The sequence below is a fragment of the Dasypus novemcinctus genome, chromosome 9, assembly GCF_030445035.2.
Source record: "Dasypus novemcinctus isolate mDasNov1 chromosome 9, mDasNov1.1.hap2, whole genome shotgun sequence".
In the NCBI taxonomy this organism is placed as follows: domain Eukaryota; kingdom Metazoa; phylum Chordata; class Mammalia; order Cingulata; family Dasypodidae; genus Dasypus; species Dasypus novemcinctus.
In genome coordinates, this window is record NC_080681.1 from 57,819,759 (window position 1) to 57,843,281 (window position 23,523).

A 23,523-nucleotide genomic window follows, 5' to 3' on the forward strand; every position below is an offset into this window, starting at 1 on the left:
GGAATTGTTACTGAAGACCTTTGCTGTTGCTCTTCAGAAAAGCCTGCTTGGCACCTCGTGAAGGCTATTTCGCTGCTTGTGAGTTGATAAATAAGACCACAGAACAGCAACTCAAATGAGATCCATTTAAAAATAACCGGAGTTCTTGAAAGCTAAGCAATCTTTGTTCAAACTACGGTGCTAACAGAGTGGGGTTTACAAGTTCAAAATTCTCATTTGATTATTTAATCTGGTTATGATAGTCCTCAGAACTTCGGAGAATTGCCCCTCTATTGCATCGGGACTTGTGCAGAAATAAACGGTACTTGGTTTGGCAGGAAATGTTAAAACAAGTTTAGAATAACATGCTATAAACCCTTTCTCCATGCGAAGTCCGCTATTATAGAAGCACCCAGGAATTAGCATTGAATTTGCTTTGCTTCCATTTTTAGCCACAGAAACCACCCACTTACTTCTAGAAAGATCCTATTATTCAGGCGGCTACTAATAGTGAAAAGTTGTATAATTCCTTACATAGGAACATCCATTTAAAGAATTTTAGAAATAAAGTGACTAGGAAGTATGAGAAAATGAAATGCTAAGATAGCCTAGCACAGCGTCTATTCCATCTCTAATTCTTTATGAGCAATATATTTAACCCTTCTGTTATCTCATCTATAAAAGGAGAATGATATCTACTTCATAGAGTTGTTTTGAAGATGAAATGAGACAATATGTATAAAATGTTTAGATCTGTGCCTGGCCCATAGTCAGAGTTCAATAAATGTCAGCAATTGTAATTAATATAATAATAATAATAATTGCTGGTGTTATAATACCTATTCCACAAATAGTTTCTGAAATATTGAAGCAATGGTCTCTGAAGAGTATAAGGAAACTACAGCAGATTTGTTATATCTAATCAGTAACAACTACTACCCATGCTATATTTTCTAAGTAATAAAATATTATTTTAAAGAAAAGGAGGTTGGCTATATAGAGTTAGTGGGATGATTCTGATTTGCTTGCAGACATAAAGGGAAAATTTGAAATATTTTAAATGCCTCTTTTATGTACTATCTCTTACAGTTGGGCACAGAGGTCCTATTTTAATATTAAAATATATATGTCTTTCACAAAAATTTTAAGATCTTGATCCATAAATTACTACTCCAAACTTCTGCCTAAATCAGAACTAATGAAAATACCATTGATTCTATAGTTAACTTTCAAGAACCAATATGACTCACAAATAATTACTTTAAGGCATAATATAGTGACCATTTTTTAAACAGGAAAAAAAATCAATGTCCCATTCTGGGTGGAATATTGCTCTTTATATAGTTTCCACTACTCATCATGTTCTCTATCTTTACTTCCACTTGGTAGGGCTCAACTTTCCCCAGAGCCTAACACTCTACTTTCTCTTCATTGATTCAAATACAAACTTTTCATTCATTTCTGTAAGTAATAACAGCAACTATTGCTATGACTCACTCTCACTGGTTCTTTATACAAGATATCTTTAATCTTTCCAACAACCCTACAAAGTAGGAGCTAGTATCCAAATTTGGTAAATGAAGACACTGGGGGTTTAAGAGGTTAATCGACTTACCATCATGCAACTGTGTAATGGCAGGGTCAGGATTTCTCCCCAGTTTTGTATGCGTCCTTTTTAACTCACCAAACTGCCTCAATCAAGGAATCTTGCTGACTCTCATCTCACCATAACCCTCAGCTCCAGCTTTGCCCAGTTTCAGTGTTTTGACCGTGCTTCAGGCCCAACCAGCCCTCTATTTACCCTGCATTTTTGTAATATGAAACTCCTACTCAACCAATTTCTCTGTTCCCAATTCCTGTTTTTCATAAAATTGTCTCACTAGGAATTAAAATCTATTTTAGCCTATGTGGGGGAAAAAAACCTTATATTTTATTGACTGTGAAACAAAATATGGAGTGGATCCTGTGTGCAACACAATTTTTCTTGCACTAAATTCCTGTATTCTTATAAAAGCCCTTTCTATGAGACAATGTGGCTTTGCATAAGCAATTTAGCTCTACATAAGCAAGCACAATAAAGAGCTTGGTTGAACGGAATAGGTTTTTGTTTCTACCACCCTTGCATTGAGATGAAGTTGTAGTTGTATGCTGCCAATAAGCTTTCAAATCAACCTAGAATTTCAAAACAATGGAAGCCAAACAGTTGAGGAAACTGAAGTTCAAATGTCCAAATTGCTGAACATAGAAAACTCTGTTCACTGTCCCATTGAATTTAGTTTTCCAAGAATAAATATTCTGATTAATCTTATACCTTTCGAGCCATTTTATGTTTTCATTTAACTTTTGAATTATAAAATCCTTTCATTTGAGTGTACATACTATGTGCCTGGTAATAAAATTTAATATATAGCATTAAACTAAGTTTAACATACATTTTCATTATTTTTGAAGGAGTTTATTTTTTATTTAAAAGTATAATAGTGATTAAAAATAGTTGCACCCACCAAAAGAACAGTGTCTACATTAGAGTAACCTCTCTCATATATTTTATTTCAAATGTTGTTAATTTTCTATCAATAACAAATTTTGAGCCAAAAATTCAATGCTCTGACCTTTTAAAGCCCTACATTATACAATCTATAAGCTCCATGCAGGCAGGCATTTTTGACTATTTTATTAACTGATAAAATCCAAGCATCTAGAATATTGCTTGATACATAGAAGGAATTTGAATATGCAATTATAGTATATATGGCACACAAACAAATATATGTATGTATTTATGAATATGCGTGTGTGTGTATATTTATATATACACAAACTCTTAATATAGACAAACAGATTCTATCTTTGGAAATGGAAAATAGAAAATTTTCCACATTTTTAAGCAATCTAATGCAGATTTGTCTTAGTAAGTTTCTATTTCTCAACCACATCGAATCACACTGCTAGATGGATAACTAGACTTTTGAATTTTTAATTGTAGTGTGCTGACTAATTATTTTGATCTTTGAGAAAGTTTTTCTTTAAAAGTACATTCCTTCATTCCAGATCCATTTTAACCTAGGCCATGATCCTTGTCAGCTGTCTGAGCATCTTGCATGATCCATTGGTCCAAAACACAGGCTGAGACACATTCAGAGTTTCGTTCATAAATGGCTGGCAATCAAAAATGCTTTTTGGAAGGCCCATAATACACCTCCTGCTAAACTAAGTGCTTAAAATTCAAACCACAGTGAATTAGACTAATGGGGAAGGGGTGTGAGTTCACTATTGAAAGGAAGTGATGATTGCCATAGCCATTATTGGAAGAATCAAAAACTGCAAAACCCTCAAAGAGGTTGGAAAATGAAAAATAAAGCAAAAACTGTTCTTTGTTGGTGCCACAAGAGCACTCATAGATCATGGTATCAGAGCTGGCAGAGAACATTCCCAGAGGCAAGATTTAGCATAAGAGTCTTTGCTTTCATACTTCATAGCCACTCTCACACTATATTTGGTTCTAGGAATCTAAATTGATTTTCTTACTATCATTGGTTTTGTTTATTAATTAGATTAAAGCACATTGGTTTGCCTATGTGGAATAAGTTCTGAAATAAGCCTCCCATGCCACCATATTGCTAGAATTCCTCGAAAATGATAGTTTTGCCATTTCAATGATGGGGTTTTCTCATATTTGCATTCTTCTTTGTTAAAAGTTGTTCTTATCCTTTGAGATTGCTAATGTTGGTATTTAATCTGTTTATTAGTGTTATTTTTATCATTACCATTATTTAGCATTTGCAAGAAACAATCACATTAAAAATTAAGTTAAAAATTGAAATCTTAAATAAAAGTATGTGCATAATTTCAATTGCCATAGAGTTTATTACTTGTTAGACATTGGGTGGAAACTTATATGGATACATCAAAGAGATAGCTATCCTTCAGTTGTGTCTGAGCTATAGCCAGCACTCCCTTGTAGACATAAAAATATATTTCAAGTCACTTAAAATGGGAGCAAGATTGTGTATGTGGGGTGTATGAGGATGCACATGTGTATGTGTTTACTTTTTACACAAAGACATAAAAGCAGACAAAAATGGGTCCTCTTATTGGCCAAGTTTTGTCGATATGCTCATAAAATATGAGCTTCATCTTTAAAAAGACATTTTGGGATAATTTGAATTGTACCCAGTATCTTTATCCTTAGGACATGTTAAAAAGCAAGAGCTGTTTAAATGACTTTGTAGGAATGGCACCATCTCTCTCAGAATAAGGCATTCTATATCCAAGTGTTAGCATTTTGCTAAAAGAAAGCCTTGTAAACTGTTGCTTGAGAATTTAACCTTAGACCAGCAAAAATTGTTCCTACAGAATGGAATGTGGAAATGACTCCATCCTTGCTCAGGATGAAAGATGTCTTAATGTCAAAGGCAGTGACTGGGTATTGTGCACACCTCAACAGCCGGATTTTCATCAGTGGTTTCCATGGCCAGGGAAATCTTCAGATACAATACCACCTGTGTATATGTTGCATGACTGTTGATTGTCTCATGTGTGTTTGTCTTTTATGTATGATTAATACACAAAATGTTTTTCTTTTCTTTCCTTTTCCCTTTTTGTAGAAATTATTGAGCCTACTACCTCTAGTCCTGTCACAAGTCCAGGTCAGTATCCACATACATTCACAAAGTATGTCTGGGTACTTTTTCCATTAAATAAGACATTTTCATCATTATAGAAATAAACCGATTTGACTATGTGCTGCAGGCTTGCCCCACTGCTCTAATGTTTGCTACTTGTCCTCGTCTATCTGTGATTTGTCCGCCCTTTCGATTTTGTGATCTGACCCCGATTTGAAGTTAACATCTTTCACTCCATTCTTTAGGGCTTATGCAGTAAATCTGTGCTACATTGTGAATTCGTTGCAAGATGACTAGTTTTTGCAATATCTTTACAAACAGAACAGTAGAGAATAAACAGTGTTTTCTGAGTAGCTATTTAAAAACGATTTGCTTTGCCTTGGTGTTACATTATTTAAAAATCATTATGAAACAGAAAGTCATTTAGTGCTTCTAAAAGGAACAATAGCTGGGGGAAAACCTATACTTCTACCTTTGGGCTATTATGTGGGAGACTGGTCTCTTGAAACTGTCAAGTCAAAGGACTTATTTCATTTGTTGGGCTTTATTTTCAGATTGTTCCTAATTCAACCACAAATAGTCTGAAAAGATGGCCATGCCTATCAGTACGTTTTTAACTGTTGTTTTCAACTGTGAACATTTCTGGGTGACATGAAATCAAGATAAAAACTATTGATATTAGAAACAGCCTTTATCTTGTTATATAGGAAATTAGCAGTTCATTTTGAAAGTTGGCTGCTAGCTATTTAAAGAAGAAAGTTGAACTGCTAAAGTTATTTAGTTTTGAAAAGTTCATAGGGATTTCTAGTAACTGCTGAGTTAAAAGATTTGTTGATGTTGCCTGCCCATAAAGAGGTGTAAGTTAGTTAAAGAGTTGTTTCTCCTCTCATTCCAGAAATGGCACTAATTTTAGTCTAAAACAGGATTTGCTGATCTGAAAAACTGAGTATTTTAGAAATGAAAAAAATCTCTATCTCAAATTGTAATCAATCAAAAATGCTTAAAATTGCTTTAGATGATTATGAATTACCCCCACCCCCAAATGAAGCAAGTTTGAACAAGTCTATGATTATATATTTAAAGAACCTCATAATATAACACTTTCTGTTCAGATTATAGAATATGTTTTCATAATCTCTCATACCAAAGCATTTTTGAGTAGTTTATTTTAACTTATTTTTTAGTTGAGCTTACAAGTTTTAAGTTTTATGACTAATAACAGCTTTACCATTTCACAGATGGGGTTAATTGCCTCTCAAGATTGAGTGCCACTTAATGTAACTAGAACAACTGGGTATTTGAAACTGATTTTTTTCTTAATATATAAAAACTCATTGGGTCTGATTCATATATTACCTATGGCCTCCATAAAGTAATGTAATCTCAGGATCATATGAGATCGTAGAGCTAATCTTGTTACTAAACTTTTTTATCTCTTTTTCTCAAACATTTTAAAGAAAATATTAATTAATTCCTTACAGCTATGTCATCTAGTGAGTTGAAGTAAAGATTAGATATGCACTTATTTTCCTTCTTAGGCTATTGCCATAATTATTGGATTATACCCCATAAATTTAAAGAATAGTGTATCTTCCTTATTTACTCAAATAAAGAAGAATAGAATCCAAAAGATTTTAAGAAGTGGTGTCTGGTGGCAATCAGTAATGTCATATTTACTACAAGGTTTTTGGAGAAACAGTTTTATTGAGGATACATTTTATTTAAGATCAGTCGGCCACCTGTAGCAAAAGCTCTTTCAGTGGTTGGAACTCTTAGAATGAAATTTGTATGTCAAAAAGCAAATGAAGAAATTACTCTTACCTCTTCAAAAATGTATGGCACAAGGGTTAAGAGTATGGATGTTAGATCCAAATTGTCTTGGTTTAATTTGTGCTCTACTACCTTTTAGCTGTGTAACCTTCATCAATTACTTAATCTCTCTCTGCCTCAGTTTCCTCTTTGTAAAATAGTGTGTGTGTGTGTAATAGTGCCTATTACATAGAGTTATGAAAATTAAGTCAATATTGATAAAGCACCTATATGAGTGCTTAGTATATAGTAAGCATGATAAAAATGTGGGTTAAATTTTTGGGGGAAAAAAGTATAAATATTTCCATCCTTAAGTTGTCCAGATATAGAAAAAGTCTAATAACTTGCTTAAGGTACTAAATTAGACCATGTAATCTCTCGAGTACTCCTAAGCCTTATTATTGTTGCCACTGTCAATAGAATGCCTAAGTGACAGTCATTATATCCCCAATATGTACAATTCATTGTGAGGGTTCAATGTCTTAAAACTGTGAACATGTGCAAAATAATTTAAAATTGAATTCCTTATCACTGAAACCTTTGAAAAGGATAATGCAAACTTTAAAAGTATAATGTGTATTTGAGGAAGGGTTAATAAATATGTATTCAACTGAATTGAATTGAAGGATGGAAAAACAAAAGCAGCTATCAATGAAACTCATCCTTCATTAATTGTGAATTTGTTAAAGGCCTCCAGAGACAGTTTGGTTAGTCAGGGATTTGAAGAGTATGTGATTAAAGCAGGATTTAAAGAGTGGTACAAATGATAAATAAAAGCTTTTAAAAGTATGTGCAGTCTGCTAAGCATGATACAAAAAAAGAAGGATAGGGCAACACATAACTCTAAGCAAAAGATCATTAAAAGCAGACTGGAAAATAATTTACCTTATGAATAAAGTGAAATTGTTAAAAGTTCCAGTCAATTAAAACAAGGCCCTAAAAATACATTATCCAAATAACAACAATAAACTAAAGCCCTCACAAAAGTATTCAGGGGATAAAAAATATTGGATTTGCAAACTAGTCCATTTACTGCTTCTATATAAGTAGAAAAAGAGAATGTAAAATAACTCAAGACAGATCTCATATTTCCTAATATTATTGCCAGAGAGATAAAGCAGAGATAAAGTGGATATGGTTATGAAAATATTGGACACCCTGAAAATAGATTGAAGAAAGTGGATTTATATCATTAATGCCCATACGTTCTAAAGAAATGAAGGTCCTGAAGTCATAACTTATATTTTTATATATTCTTGACAAGTCAGAATCTGTTTCAATTGATGAGAATGAAAATTGAATTATTAACATCGTTATTCAAGAAAAGGCCATGAAATATAGTAAGTAATAAGAACAAAAGAAAACTGTTCTTTGATCAGTCTCAGTCCCAAAGTTTGAAAGGTAAGGGGCATTTTTCACAATGATGAGATATGCAATGAATGACATTTTAGACTACATTTACTGTAATTGCCATGCTGGACCATACATTCTCCTGAGTAATTTTCATCAGGCTTTAAAATGCCTACCATTAGGCCAATAACACTAGCATTCTATCAAAACAATAAAAATCATTTCCATTTATGTTTAACAAGCAAATATACACATTTTTGTGATCACTTTTGAAGTATATTTTAATATTAATGATTGACTTTTTTTTTAAAGGATGGAAAGGAGATTAAGTCTCTATATTTTGAAAAAGACAAACTAGTATTCCTAAAACTATTTGGTTTGCTATTGTAGCCCAGCTGCCTGAGTGTATTACACAAGTACTCTCTACTTTGACCTTGATCACAAGGCAGGTTTGAGTCTCCCAGACTAGAATCAAATTCATAATAATTTCCTAATTTTTATTTTATATTCTAACAACCAACACAGTATCAAAGTGATCATCAAAAAAGTGAAAAGTATATAAGCATTAATTCAGTTAATCTTTTTAAGCCTATAGGCACAGAATTAAAATTGGGGATTTCTTGAATGTACCACAGTTGCCCCATCTAGCATTTGTTCTTAGCAATCATCATATTAAAATTGCTATTCTGCAAATAATTTAATTTTTAACTCTATGTTATTGTTATTTGTGGTAAAAATTTGCTTTACTTATACTTCAGACAAACTGAGAAAAATAGTTAAAAATCTGTGTTTTCCATATATGTAAACAAATGAAAAAAGTCATTGCAGATCCTTCTGTAAAATTCACTGTTTAAAAATGACTATCGTTAAGCACATTGGACTTATAGGTTACTTAAGATCATTTTTAAGTCTATGCAACAGATCTAGTTCTATTTTAGAGCTGAGAAAAAAGACAAAACAATTGCTTTTTACCAAATGTCAGTCAGCAAGTATATGGCAAAATCAAAATTAAAATGCCCAGAACATTATCATCAAGCATAAGTGTTCCTCACTTTAAAGTATAGAAAGCCTATTTGAATAAACAGAATGTAATGTTTGTAAACTAAATCATATAAATTCACCAGAAGATACCATTATGTAAAGAAATCCCACTTTAAACTGTATAATTTCTATCTGATTCATCTACTTTACAAATAATTTTTCAATTCACTGCCTTACTTGGTTTCCTTTAGAAGGCACAGGCCTTTTTTTTGGCTTACCCCAGGAAGTCCCATTTCCTATCTTCCTCTGAAGGATATTGTTCATCATTTAGCAAACATTTATTGAGTAACAATGGTATCAAACACTGAGTGCTGGGAGCATATGGTTATTAGCTTAAAGGAGTTTATAATCTATTAAAGAGACAGACATTTGCATAACTAACCATTATTCAATATAATATATTCTATAATTGCAATCTAGAGAGGAAACATAAAATTTTGCCTGGAGGAAATCTTCACATATCTTAACAGGTTCCTCGAAAATTGGGCACAGTTGGCAAGGAGCAGGGGGGTACCATAGCAAGCAAAAGCAAAGCTTAAAAAGTCCAAGAGACAGAGAGAATGGAAAATTGAAGATAAAAACTGATTTGATTTCTGTATCTTTATTATCTACTACAGTGCCTGATACTTAGCAGGTCCTACTTATATGCCAGATGTTTTCAACAAAAATACTGAAGTACTTAAAACATTTGAGCTATAAATTCAAAGAAAATGTCCGGAGGTTTCCTGACAACTAGTTACATAATGTCTTTGTATTTATGTCAGGTGGTATCTAACATTCATCATTTTTAAACTCCTCTAAAAAGCAGGAAAATATTTTTTTAAAAAGAGAATGAATTTGCTATCAATTGAGCCATCACTCCATGTCTTGCAGTTATCAATTTATAGATAATAGAAGTTCTTAATACTTTTTGTGCTAGCATTTGTTATGGAAATTGAAACAATGTATTAAACCAGGTTTTTTTAAAAATTGCTTCATCAGATTCTATTCTGAAAGAAAAAAAATCCACTTGTCAGAAGTTATTTTTTCTGAATAAATGAATGAATGAATGGTTTAGAAACCTATGTGCAGCCCAAAGGGCTAGAGCATAAAAGAATCTCATAGGTAGCAGTTGTTCCTATAAAACTCATTTAGAGATTAAGAAGGAGTAAAAGTAATCAAAAATAGCATCATTACATGATAGCAAGAAAGTTTGGGTGATTTATTCATTGTTTACTAGACAGAAAATTCAAATTTTTCAATGCCTAGATCAAATTCATAAACTATCAATGGATGGGTGGATGGATGGATGGATGGATGGATGGATGGATGGATGGATGGATGGATGGAAGGACTGGATAAATGACAAAGTTAAATGTAGTTCATAGGACTAGAGTATGGGAAAAGAAGTGAAACTAGCAGAAGTTGGAAAGGTGAGTCAGTTTGATAAGTTTCTGGGAGTTCCCAAGATATTATTGAACGCCTGAAAGTGTCAGATACTACATTAGACACTAGGGATCCAATAGCAATTGGCCCACGGCATGTCTTAGGAGAATCCCACATTCTAACGGAGGTGAAAGACATGAAAACAGACGAGATTAATATAATACAATAGCTGCCACAATAGAGAAATGTGGAATGAGCTTTGGGAACATATTTAAGTGCCATCTGTTCCAGTCTGGGAAATGTCAGGAAATTATTTTTGGAGGAAGTGATTCCTGACTTTGGTAGTATAAGCATGGAAGAAAAATGGGAAGAGCCATTATAGACAGAGTATTCAGTGTGGGCAAAGGAACGGAGGCATATAACAGCACAGTGTGTTTGAGAAAAATGAAGTAATTTCAAGAAACTACAAATAGTTGTGCAGAGAATGCAGTGGAGTTATGGAACTGAGTTGGCATAGATCAGAAATGATCTTGTGTCTTTGATCTATTTAACCTTAGACATAGACTGCTTATCAGACCTTCTAGGTAATTGTGGAGACCAAGGCAAAGGATGAATTGACGGGAGCAAGACTGGCATTAGGGAGGATTGTTGCACTTAAGAGGAAAAAGATGGTGAAAGCCAACCTAGGACTTCGGTAGTAAGGAGAAAACAGCACCCATTCAAAAATTATTTAGAAGGCAAAATTTTCAGGGCTTGATTATTGATAGATTTGAAGAACAGGGAAAGGGTGAAACAAAGATAAATCCCACCTCTGTAGATGGCAGGAAACTTAGTGAGATAGGGTAAATATCTCAAATGTATGCCAAATCATATGCACTTTATCTTTTGGGAGGGGGAAAATTCAATGTTTTATTTTAAGCAGGAAAATAATTTGACTGTGTGTGTTCTGAAAATATAATTCTGGGGTCAGAATGAGGGCTCAAAGGAAAGGAAATAACAGTGGGGATGAAGAGTCAACAAGGAAAGTCTGTGGAAGCACAGCCCCTAGTTACAAGTTCAATGCCATCGTTAGGAAATTTCTACCTGAGTACAAGCTTTCTCTAAAAGCCAGGTGACAAGTTACTGTGAAATAGTTATCAAACTTCTGGTGTTATTTCAAAATTTATTTTAAGGCTTGTGGGTTTTTTTTCCTAATTTGAAACAATCAAGCTTCCATTATTCCCTGATTGTTAGCGTATAAGGAATTTAAGACACATCAGAATATATTTCAAATCCTAATTAATATGCCTGAATATAATGAATTCAGATATTAATTATAATTATCCATAATTAGTTGATTAATTTCCAGATAAAAGTATACCAGAAAATGTGATACAATTTAGAATATGATGCTTTTTTAAAAAGAAGGAAAAAGCAGAATATTCTCTAATCTCTGCTTCTCGGTGTTTATTCAATCCTTTCTTCTTTAGCATATCTTCAGCTCTTTCTCAGGAAATCATTTGAAACTATTGATCTTTTGATTGTGATTATCTGGGTTCTGAATATAGCACCACAAAGGAAATGAATCAATGCTTCAAAGTCAAACCCTGCATATATTATCATAAACCTTAAAATATTAAATCTAATTATTAATATATAACAGAAGTATTAAGATTACTAATAATTATACCACTTTGCTAAGTATACATAAAATAACATAAACTTAAGAATATAAGTTCCTAGTAAGTATTTTCCAGGTACATACTTGTACATTGTACTTTATAAGAAATTATAGAATTATATCATAAAACATCACAGCACAAAATGTCCTGCATTATATTTGGAGGTATGTGTTTGCCACAGTCCTAGATTACAAGATTCTTAAGGGAAGGAGGCAACTAAAAAAAAAAAAAAGCTTTCTTTTTTCCAGTGCTGAAATAGTGCCTGAGACATGGTAAGAACTAAACTTGTTACATGAATACATCAATGAATGAGCAAGTTAATGTGAGGGGAATTTCAGCTTGATGAAAAATTAGAAGAATTCAAATGCATATTTTCATATCTTTCATTTTAAATGAAATAAAAATCATTATTCTAAGTCCAACGTACTTTGGGAGAGAGTTCCTATAATGTGAAAGTTTCTTATAATGTGAAAGTTTCCTATAATGAAAAAGGTAGGGAACCAAAGACTGATGAAAAGTTGAATTTCCTCCCAAGATCCCTATGAGGAAGGAAAACCTTCTTCATCTAATCATTAGGAGGTTCTAGGAGAGAATTCAATTCTTTGCCTCTTTTAGCTTCTAGAGTTATCCATATCTCCTGGCATAAGGCCACATTCCATTATCAAAGTCAGCAAATGGCTGCATCAGTCGACACTGATTCTGCCTCCCTTCTCCACCTTTAAGGACTCTAAATTGTAATGGACCCACCTGGATAATCCAGAAGAATCTCCCTATTTTAAGATCTGATAATTTGCAACCTCAGTTCCATCTGCTACCTTAATTCCCCCTTAGTGTGCACGTGTGTGTGTGTGTGTGTGTGTGTGTGTGTGTAAAGAGAGAGAGGGAGAGAAGAATAAATTATTTTAATGTTAAAGATAAATCTCAGCAGTCCACTGGTCAATTAGAGTGGGAATCTATACAGGAAAGAGTCAGAAATGCAAGTAAATTTGGAAATGATTGGGGTTAATGACATTCAGTCTAATTAATGATGATTCTTTTAATTACATATGTAGGTTTTGAAACCGTCTCTTTTGTTCTTGGGTACAGGATTCTGTAAAATTCTATAAGCTATTATTTGTGTGTAGTCATTCTCAGTGGGAATACATGTATTTTAAACTGGCTTTAATACTGTAATATTTTAAAAACAGAAAATGGAAAAATGGGCTTTAATGGAGATTTTTGCATTTAGGACAACTGAGTAAAATTGATTTTGCTTTTCTCTATCATACTGGAGGAGCACAGTTTTCCCTTTACTGCCCCCTTGCCTTCCCTAGAACACCTGGTCCGTCTTCCCAGCCCAGTCTTCACTGTAGTGGGAATCTCGGACAATGCCTATAATCTTAAATTAGCAAATTTCAATCATTCCTTATTAGTAGGTGTGATGGTTTGAAGCTGTATGTACCCCAGGTAAACATGCTCTTAATCTTAACCCATTCCTGTGGGTATGAACTCATTGTAAATAAGACTCTTTTGATAAAGTTACTTCAGTTAAGGTGAATGGGTCTTAATCCTTTACTGGAGTCCTTTACAAGCAGAAAGAAATTCAAACAGACAGAGTGAAAGAAAGCCACAGAGGGGGTAGCCAGAAGCTAAATATTAATGGAACCCAGAAAAGAAGCCACCCGTGTGCATTGTCCTGTGGAAGAGGGGCCCAGGACCAAGGACGACCAGCAACCAGCCCCAGAATGCCACTGTCTTCAGGGAGAGAGCATTGCCCTGCTGATGCCTTGATTTGGACTTCTTTCCTAACCTCAAAGCTGTGAGCCATTAAATTCCTATTTTTTTAAGCCAAACCTTTGCATGATATTTGCTTGAGCAGCCAAGGAAACTACAACAGTAAGGCAGTTGTTAAACTAATGTATCCTTGTGTGAGAGTCTTAATGACTAAAAACCTCAAATATGTACCTTCCTAGACACCTGCATTTTAAAAGAACTTGTTTATTAACCCCAAATAATTCATTTCTAATGATGAAAATTTCACCCACTGGAACAGCACCGGTGAAGGGATGTTATTAGACAGGAGAGCCTTTCTGTTGCCTCATAAATTATTACATCCAGGCATCCAGATCTTCAGCCTCTGCCTGTTATCTAGGCAGCTGTAGTAGCTGATTTTGCAGCTTTCTCCCAATGTTTACCTTAAATAGACTTAACAGAGACTGTGAGAATGCCTTTGTATTTTATTTGAAGATGCTGATATTAATAACTCATGTTTGGAAGTGAGTTATGATTTACAAAGTATTTTTCAATAAACATCTACTTCTCAAACTAATCTTATAATACATGAATTGTTTGTATCAACATTTTACAGGTAATGAATTTGAAGTCCAGAAAGTTAAACAAGTTACTTGAGGACACACAAATTCAACAGATACTTTCTACATTAGGAGGTTTGTTGCATTACATTAGAAGTTTCGCTTATATTCTTAACCCATCCTCATAACAGTCCAGCAAAAGAAACTCTCTGATAAACTCCTAGCTAAAGCTCACAAATAGAGTCAGCATATGTTGGGAAGCACCTGTTTGGATATTTTTATCCTAATAATATGTCAACTAGCTTTTTTCTTGAAGTGAACCAACTATCTTTTGTTCATCTAAATGAAATAGCATCCTCCGTCACACACATTTAGAAGCTTTGAAGAGAGAGAATGTTAATGGTTTTGAAGAAACCATTGATTGCTTCATAGGTATATAGATTTCCTGCCCCTTATGATGCAATCAGGCAATCAAAGCCTTTCCAATTCATGAACCACCCATAATATTTACTTATTGTTTTTCATTTTATTGGGGTAGTATCCATCAACTTAGCAGTGCAATACAGGTGGTAGACAATCACACATATACATATATGAGACTTAGTGTTATGCTTGATTTTAAGAAGAGGTATGTGAGTGTATATGAGAGAGACTGAGAAAGAGGGAGAGAGAGTAGGGAGATCTCATATACCCAATTTACTACTGTAATGGCTGGATTAGTTTGACACCACGAATAAACATATTCCACTGGATATACTTTATGCTGTCAAGTGGAGATGGTGATACATCTCACCAATCTATTCATATTTCCTTTGTAGCAGTGTTTAAAGTCCTTTTATGACTTTACCTCTTCCTCTACTATTTGACTCCACTTGAACAACCACTGTTCCTTGTTTCCAGGATTTTGTTCATATTCCAAAATGATCTGATTATACCAAGATATCCAGACTGTTGTCTTACTATTGGTCATTTCAGAAGTGAGGACAAATTGGGCCTGTCTACTTCCTAAAATGATATAATCTCTCTTGAAATTCTTGAAATTCTAGTACTCAGGTTGTATCCATTCATTAATGCATTCACTCATTCAGTATCCTTTATCAAGCATCTATTATGTGCTACACACTGTGCCAAATGCTGGAAATAAAATTATAATCTTAAGAGATAAACTTAAAATATCATAGAGGAAGCAGAAATTAGTTCCATTCTTTTCTCACATCTTATGTTACAAATTTTGTTAACTGTGCTTATTTATATGTGTACCCATAAGGAATAAAATGCTCTGATAAACATCTTACAGTTTTGGCCTTTGTGGCTTTAAAGGGTCAAAGTACTGTCCTCAGTTAAGTTTCTGAATTTGACAGAGTAGATTATATTATGAATAGATATTTTGTTTTGTAATGTATTTAAAGATTACCCAAAATATATATAAATTTTATTCTCCATGCTCACAAATCTGTGTTTTCACTGCCAGAAGAATGCAGTCACTAGGTGGCACCTCTGTGCTGTATTCTCTCCTGAAGACTCAGATGTCATTTCCGCTTGCTGTTGTGCATTGGAATTTTCTAACATATTCTCCCTTTCCTGCAGCAACATTTGTCAGGCTGTGTGTTGAACTGAACCCTTGAACAAAGGTTACTCCTATTATAACCATTTATTTTAATAATAAAATATTGAAATTGTTCTTACCCAATGCCAATTGAAATATGAAAAATCCAGTCACATCGACCCTGGTTGTTGAAGCTCACTAAGCCAAACCATTAATTTTCATTTCATATTTCATTTGTTTGTGGCTGACAGGAATGGGATGATTTACATTGGCAATATAGTGTAGTGATTAAAGCATTCTTCGTTATCCAAAAGTCCTGAAATCAAATCAGTTATTATGTTAGGGTTCCAGGCATATCTCTTCACTCATTCAAGACCATCAATGAACAAAATGTAGCCCATGTCCTTAAGGAACTCTCATTCCAGTGGGACCATAGATCCTATAAAATGAAGTTATTAGGCTAGATGATCTTAAAGTTAGCTCTAAATTCTATGGCTTTCCTATAAACTGTGTATAAAAGGTCTGTGGGTCTAAATCAGCTGTGAAATTGCTTTGGTGTTCCTTATGAGCTTAGTTAAATTGACTGTTTCCCAGTCAGATGGGTAAATAGCATTTTGTGAATACAGTTTGCTCTGAAATATCTGAGTTGAACTCAAAATTTTAGGATGAGAGATTCAACACAGACATTTATTTCTGACCTCAGATGAGATGAACTAGAACTAAGCTCAAATGAAACAAAAAAATTTCAGAAATTCTCTATTGTTAAGCTACCAATTAAAAGTTCTCATGACAAGTCACAGAATAACTTGTCTTTCACTCTGGAAAATTGCAAAAACCATAGGTCTCATACAAATACAGGAATTTGCAATGGGCATATCTACCTATGGATTCATGAGCCCTTTAAAACTTGCTGGATTTCACCCTAATTGCAGAAGAAACTGAAGGTGAGAGAGTGAATAAGTGGTAAAGCCATTATGATCAGATTTTATCTGACTCCAAATCCTGTGACCTAAAAAATAAGCCAGTTTCTCAGCTGAAATTCTTACCCATTGTCTTTTCATTTTTATGATAATCCTTAAAGGATCATTTTATCAGTTATAAGGAAGATACAACTTCACAGTGAATAATGAGTAAGTTTTTAAAATCCCATGTCCATGCACATAGTCTTAGGCTAGACTTATTTTCTCTTTAAAAGGAATTCATACATATCTCAGTTTTGGAAATACTACAAAAAATAAGCTAAGACCTCAGTTTAAATCTGACTTTGGTTTACTCACTGTATTATCTTAAGCAGGCTACTTAACTTTCCTGAGCCTCAGTTTCATCTGTAAAATGGGAATATTATATACATATTAGGGCTTTGAGATACTTCAAGAAAATATCTACGAACTTGAAAACACTTAATACAAGTAGATACCAATGCTAATATTGGCTTGTGATCCAGGAAAAACATACTGATCAAAAAAATGTTTATTATACATTTAGGAAATGGTATATAGTCTCTAGCCTCTTCTGAATTTATGCAATAAAATTCCTTCACCCAAATTTTATCTGCTGAAGAACATAGAAAAAATAGATTTCTGGACCCACGAAACTGAGATCCAGACTGTAAATGATGACAGATTTGCCAAGATAAAAACCACTCTATGTGCTTATCTTCATAGCACACTTTTTTTTTCAGGGTGGGGGATATTTCTGTTTCAGACAGAAGATAGATAAGGTAATGTATCCAGGTAACTATTGAACTAAATATGCCTAGTTAACACAAATAATGTCCCAGACTTTATTTAGTTACTATATATATCCTACTTATAAGATAATAAAATTGATTTCTATAAGATTCATCTGAATTCAGCCTTTGTACATTATAGATACAACTGTCTAGAGAAATTATTTAATCTGTCATATTTATTAGCATACTATACATACGTGGTATTCCTTGTCATGCTATAATATAGCAAAGCTATTAGATACTTAAAAATCAAAGTAAACTTTATTTTAGCATCTATATTCCTATAGCTGCTTAACTTACACAATTTTAAAAAATATTGGTAGTATTTGTGCTTCTGTTTCCTTCTAAGTACTGCTTATTTTAGGAATATCATACATAGATTTTTGAGAAAACAGATGTACAAATTTTGTCTGCTGTCACTGATGCTTAATGCTTGCTTAGACTGTACTCAAACAAAATACCACAACATTTAAAAAGCTGGAAAAATAGCACATTAAAGAGTACAGTTTCTTTTTCCTTAAATACAATCCGGTTATCACAAGATAATCTGTTCTCGTTTTCCCCTTTGTTTGATAAAGCATTATCTTAAATACTTTTCTGTTGATATACTTCAAAAATATATTGTGGGGAAAATAATTTTTCATTTAATATTCCTAGAAGAAATGGTTTCATAATCAGAAAAGAGTCATTTTGAAGTAATTGACAGTCACTTTAAAAATATAAGGCTTGATTCTATAAAAAGGAAGAAATATTTTTATCTTCAGAGGAAACTGCTGGTTTTGGTTTGAGAAATGAAACAATAGAGGTACTTTAATTGAGCAAACTATGATAGAATTCTTCATGTATCATACCATATCATTTACTTGCATCTAAAATATCAATAATTGTAATATTTTATATATATTCCATATTTTCCACCTGTTTGCAGAATATAATTATACTGTAGGTGGCATAATATGAACCCAAAACTGGTTGCTTTGAAGGTTTTCTTTTTCTTTAATTTCTAAAATCCTGATGTAGTTTTGGCCAACTTAAGTTTGTAAGTTTAAAAAGACTTTGTTCCTTATATTTTCTCACTACGTGGTTACTTACATCAATTATATGTAATTTTGACTTGGCATGTCTGACTAATCATCTCAATGCAAATACAGATGCCAATATATTGAGACCACAAAAATATTAACAAGATGACATATCTGTCTTTGATTCAGCTTATCTCAACACAACCTGAAAAGATTTACCAATCAGATGATTTATTTTATAACATCATGGTATTGAAATATATTAAAATCAATAAGCAAAAATAATGCTTCAGCTCGATGGAATTTCTACAGACGTCTCTGGGCTCTTGGAAACCAAACTTTCCACTTTGGCTAGTTGAGCCTCTGATACACAATTATGTGTAATACATATAATGCGTAATAATGAAACAAAGGCTTTTGGAGACACAGGGGGATTTGTACACTTCACTGCAAGTACTACTTCTGTGACATATTTTGAGAGAATATGGTTCTGTTGGTCACAAAGATTTTGGAACCTAGCATGTTATTTCATTCTCCTGGAGATTCAAATTAAATATCAAACACATTAGAGATTCTGGGAAATCTAGCAATAAATAAACATGATGACTTTTGTCTAGTTCAGGATTTCCTAAACTTACTTAAGTATGAAATACTGTCCATTCCCTTTTAATTAACCAAGAATTAGCTTTGCGGAACTTATTATGGTGAACGCTGACATTGATTGAAGTTAAAATGGTGAAAAGCAATCACAGTGCCCTGCCTTCATTTTGCCATCTCTTCTTCAGGTCACACTCCAAAGGGTCTTTGTAACCCAGATCTGCAAAGTGTTGGAGACATGAGGAGCATTTTAACATTGTTTCCATCCACAAGAGTTATATTTGACCCTATTATGGCATTTCAGAGCCTGAGACTCAAAGTACCTGGTCTCGGTGTATTTTTCTTTACTAAAAACCTTGGCTTCTGATCAAATAACCATTGGCCATATCTAATTATATATTCAAATTTAAAATAAACCTAAAGGTTAAATAGAATAACTTTTATTTCATTTATTATTTCAATGCATTTTTCCTACAGAAAGTGGAACAAAGGAATCAATAGAACTCCAGTACCCATGACAAGATACCAATCAATGTTTAACTTTTGAATATATAAACACACAATTAATTTGCTTTATTTTAACAAAGTTTTGGGGATTTATAATAGCTGCAATAAACTCCATCTAGGGTATATTTATAAATGACCCCTTTTTTTATCCTTTTTCTATAGTTCTGCTGAATGAAATTTCTTACTAATTTTTTAATGAACATTGTCTTTTCACTCTTAAGTTGTATATTTTGAGATTCTTTGAGATGTTACCAATGAATGGACATATTTGTAGAAACAGAATTACTGATTTTTTTTGTTTGTTTGTTTGAAAAGAGCCCTGAACCCTTAGAAGAGACCTGGTCTTTATTTTATTGATAAATAAACCAAGATTTGTAAAAGCCTAATGATTTTTTTTAGAATCTCACAGCTTTTAGTAGCAGTCAGGTGATTGCCAGGTTTAATATTTCCCAATTCAGGGCAAATCCATTTTACAACAATCCAAAAAACTGATAAGAGGGTCTTTTTGCAGCATTTTTGATTGTAGGATAATTTACATCCCAAAATACAATAAAAATCATGTTGGAGTATTTGCTTCATATAAGGTTAAAGTTAAATTTTTTTTCATTACATCACCATTTATGCATCACAAATGTTGTTAATTTTAAAAGAAATGTACCATCATTATTTTAGAAATATAAATCAAATATGTATATATACCAAGTTATTAAAAGAAAGTTATGCCTTTATCTGGTATCAGGTTATTATTAGGGTAGCAGACTTGGCCCAGTGGTTAGGGCGTCCGTCTACCACATGGGAGGTCTGCGGTTCAAACCCTGGGCCTCCTTGACCCGTGTGGAGCTGGCGCATGCGCAGTGCTGATGCGGCAAGGAGTGCCCTGCCACGCAGGGATGTCCCCGCGTAGGGAAGCCCCACGTGCAAGGAGTGCACCCCGTAAGCTCCGTAAGGAGAGTCGCCCAGCGAAAAAGAAAGTACAGCCTGCCCAGGAAGGGTGCTGTACACATGGAGAGCTGACACAACAAGATGATGCAACAAAGAGAAGCACAGATTCCCATGCTGCTGACAACAACAGAAGCGGACAAAGAAGATGCAGCAAATAGACACAGAGAACAGACAACGGGGGCGAGATAAATAAATAAATAAATAAATAAAATCTTTAACAAAAAAAAAAGAAAAGGTTATTATTAGTCCCAAATAGAAATATGAGTGTGTGTGTATGTTTGCAGATGCCCACACATAAGTATAGAATGATTAATAAATACATGGGAGAATAATAAATATATGGAATATCTGATATTGAATAGTTAAGACGAAAGCTGTGACAATTTTAAATGACCACATAAGAAAGTTACAATATAATGTTCCAAATCATATTTAATCATACTATTGTTGTTACAAACATTAAATGCCAATGGATCTCATAAAAGAGTCTGAATACAGTGGGCTATAATGATGAGGAAGAGCTTTGAGGATAAGGTGGGGCTTCACCTGATCTTTGGAAGTTCAAAACAGTTTACACAGGCAAAGGGGAACTTCTTTTTGTAACAGATATGAAGAACTTAGCCAATTCCAAAATCAAAACATTACCCTTGTCAAAAATTAAGAAATTTTCACGTTAGAAATCTGATTTAAAAAATAAAAACTAGGGTGTTTTGGACAGTTCAGAATAAGATAAAATGAAGAAAGTGATTACTGTCATTTCTTCATTTACATTAATCCTATAGGTCATAAATTTGGCCAGAGATGACTTGATTCATTCCCGGTCTTACCTGACTCTGATAATTTTGGCTAGAACTCACTAATAGGAACCAATAGCTATCTATGGCATGGTAAGTTAAAAACTTTTCACCAGAAATAAATTTTTGAGACATATTTCTATATACAGAAGAACCATGAACATTCATTGTATAAATGACTCTTGGTATTATGTGTGATTGTTTTGTTCATAAAATTTACTCTGTTAATCTGTTAACAAGTAAGCCTTAGACATATTTCTAAAATTGAAATTGAAGTCAATAAGCAATATTACATTGTTTATGAATGCTACAATTGGCAATTCAATATGATTCAGTGTTGAGAAATAGTGTGGGTTAAATAGTTATTTAGTAATACACTGATCTGATATTTAGTGTGGCTTAAATATTTTGACTCAGGACTTTTGACTTAACATAATGCATATGTTGTTTTATGGGTGAACCCTTTATCTATTACTGATAGGCTATGCTAGATAGGGAATGACAAATAGGTCTCATTCTCCATGTTTGTACTTATTGATTGGTGGTGGTTCTCTGAAACAAAGGTTGAGAAGGATGTGGCAGCTGTGTCAGGGCCCAGAAAGAAGTGATGCTGTGAAAAAAGTTACTAATGTTCCCATCCCTACTAGAATGAAAGTAAAACGAGGGCAGGAACTTTGTCTTCTATCTTGCACCTTGAGTGTCTATAACAGTGCCTAGCAGATAGAAGAAATTAAATGAATAAATGATAAGTAAATAAGTAAGTAAATAAAAAATAGATAAATATTTGCTTGTGAAGAAGCAAGGAAAGAGAATGGTAGCACACTTGGTTTGTCTTTGCTGCTCTGTGCTAGGTGGTTAGAATCTTCCAAGGTCTGTAAGTCACAATCACTGTATATGTATTGGAATATGATGATCTAGTCCAATTTCAAAAAAAAATTCTTGAAAATAAAAAATGCAAACAATGGCTTATATATGTGGAAAGTTATCATAAGCCTGATCAGGGAAACGGACTTTGGCCCAGTGGTTAGGGCGTCCGTCTACCATATGGGAGGTCCGCGGTTCAAACCCCGGACCTCCTTGACCCGTGTGGAGCTGGCCATGCGCAGTGCTGATGTGCGCAGGGAGTGCCCTGCCACGCAGGGTGTCCCCCGCGTGGGGGAGCCCCACGCGCAAGGAGTGCGCCCGTGAGGAAAGCCGCCCAGCGTGAAAAGAAAGTGCAGCCTGCCCAGGAATGGCGCCGCCCACACTTCCCGTGCCGCTGACGACAACAGAAGCAGACAAAGAAACAAGACGTAGCAAATAGACACCAAGAACAGACAACCAGGGGAGGGGGGGAATTAAATAAATAAATAAATCTTTTAAAAAAAAAAAAAGCCTGATCAATCCCAATGCAGGACTGATTTTTGGAAGAACATTCTATGAGGCACATAAGCAAAGTTTATTTCACTACATAGAAGAGAATAAACTCTTGCTGAAAACTAGCATCACTAAGTAAAAGAAAGAAAACAAAGCAAGTCTGAATCCTGCAGTGACCTCCAGGTCTTTATATTTATATTTTGGTACCATAAGTCAGTAGACAGCAGAGGGCTTTCACCGACAGGAAATGGATTTGTCTTTGAAGTGACTTTGGATAGAACTGGCTGCATCCAAGAGCTGAAAATGGTGGAAGCCAAGAGACCTGGCAAGCAACAGGGTAGTGGGCATTTCTACAACTATCTCCACTGAATATGTTCCCTATGGTGGAGTAATGACCCAGAGGTCTCCTATGATTAAGGTAAATGATCTTATGAGTAATCATGAGTGTGCACATTGATTGGGCTTGGCAGATTGCATAATCAATTGCAAATTAGCTTTTGGAAATAACTGGCTATACTCAGTGGGCAGAAGAACTGGAAGCAAGGGAATCTGGCAGACAGGAGGTACCCATAGCAGCTGTATGAGTTACATTCCCATAATTTACTGATGAAGAGTGCCAAGCCTGGACCTTTCATAGCTGTGCTTTTCATTTCTGATATTTGAAGGGACTACAAGAGGGAGCTGCACATGTGAGTCATTTACCTTCAGGGTAGCAGTAAGGCAGAGTGAAAATGTCCTCCTTATATTGGTACATCTCTTGAAGCATGATATGTGCATCCCTTTTCTTTATATCCAGCAGAAAAGCACAACATCTGTTCTGCTGATAATTGGATACCAGCCTAGTCTGATAAAAGGATATTAATTTTCACTTCATAGATTAATAGACCTTGGGAAGTCAACTAGTCC

General features: G+C 34.0%; 1 protein-coding gene and 1 long non-coding RNA gene across 2 annotated transcripts in view; both read left to right on the forward strand.

Annotated features, from left to right (window-relative positions):
- Positions 1-21,540, forward strand: part of LOC131279742 (uncharacterized) — a 46,597-nt gene extending 25,057 nt beyond the window's left edge. The window contains exons 4-6 of the long non-coding RNA XR_009187182.1: positions 4,587-4,628; positions 17,349-17,387; positions 19,207-21,540. This is a non-coding gene — a long non-coding RNA (uncharacterized lncRNA). The remainder of the gene's footprint in view (positions 1-4,586; positions 4,629-17,348; positions 17,388-19,206) is intronic.
- The window catches only part of NEGR1 (neuronal growth regulator 1), a 923,741-nt gene that overhangs the window by 801,216 nt on the left and 99,002 nt on the right, over positions 1-23,523 (forward strand). The gene's annotated exons all lie outside the window — the stretch shown is intronic.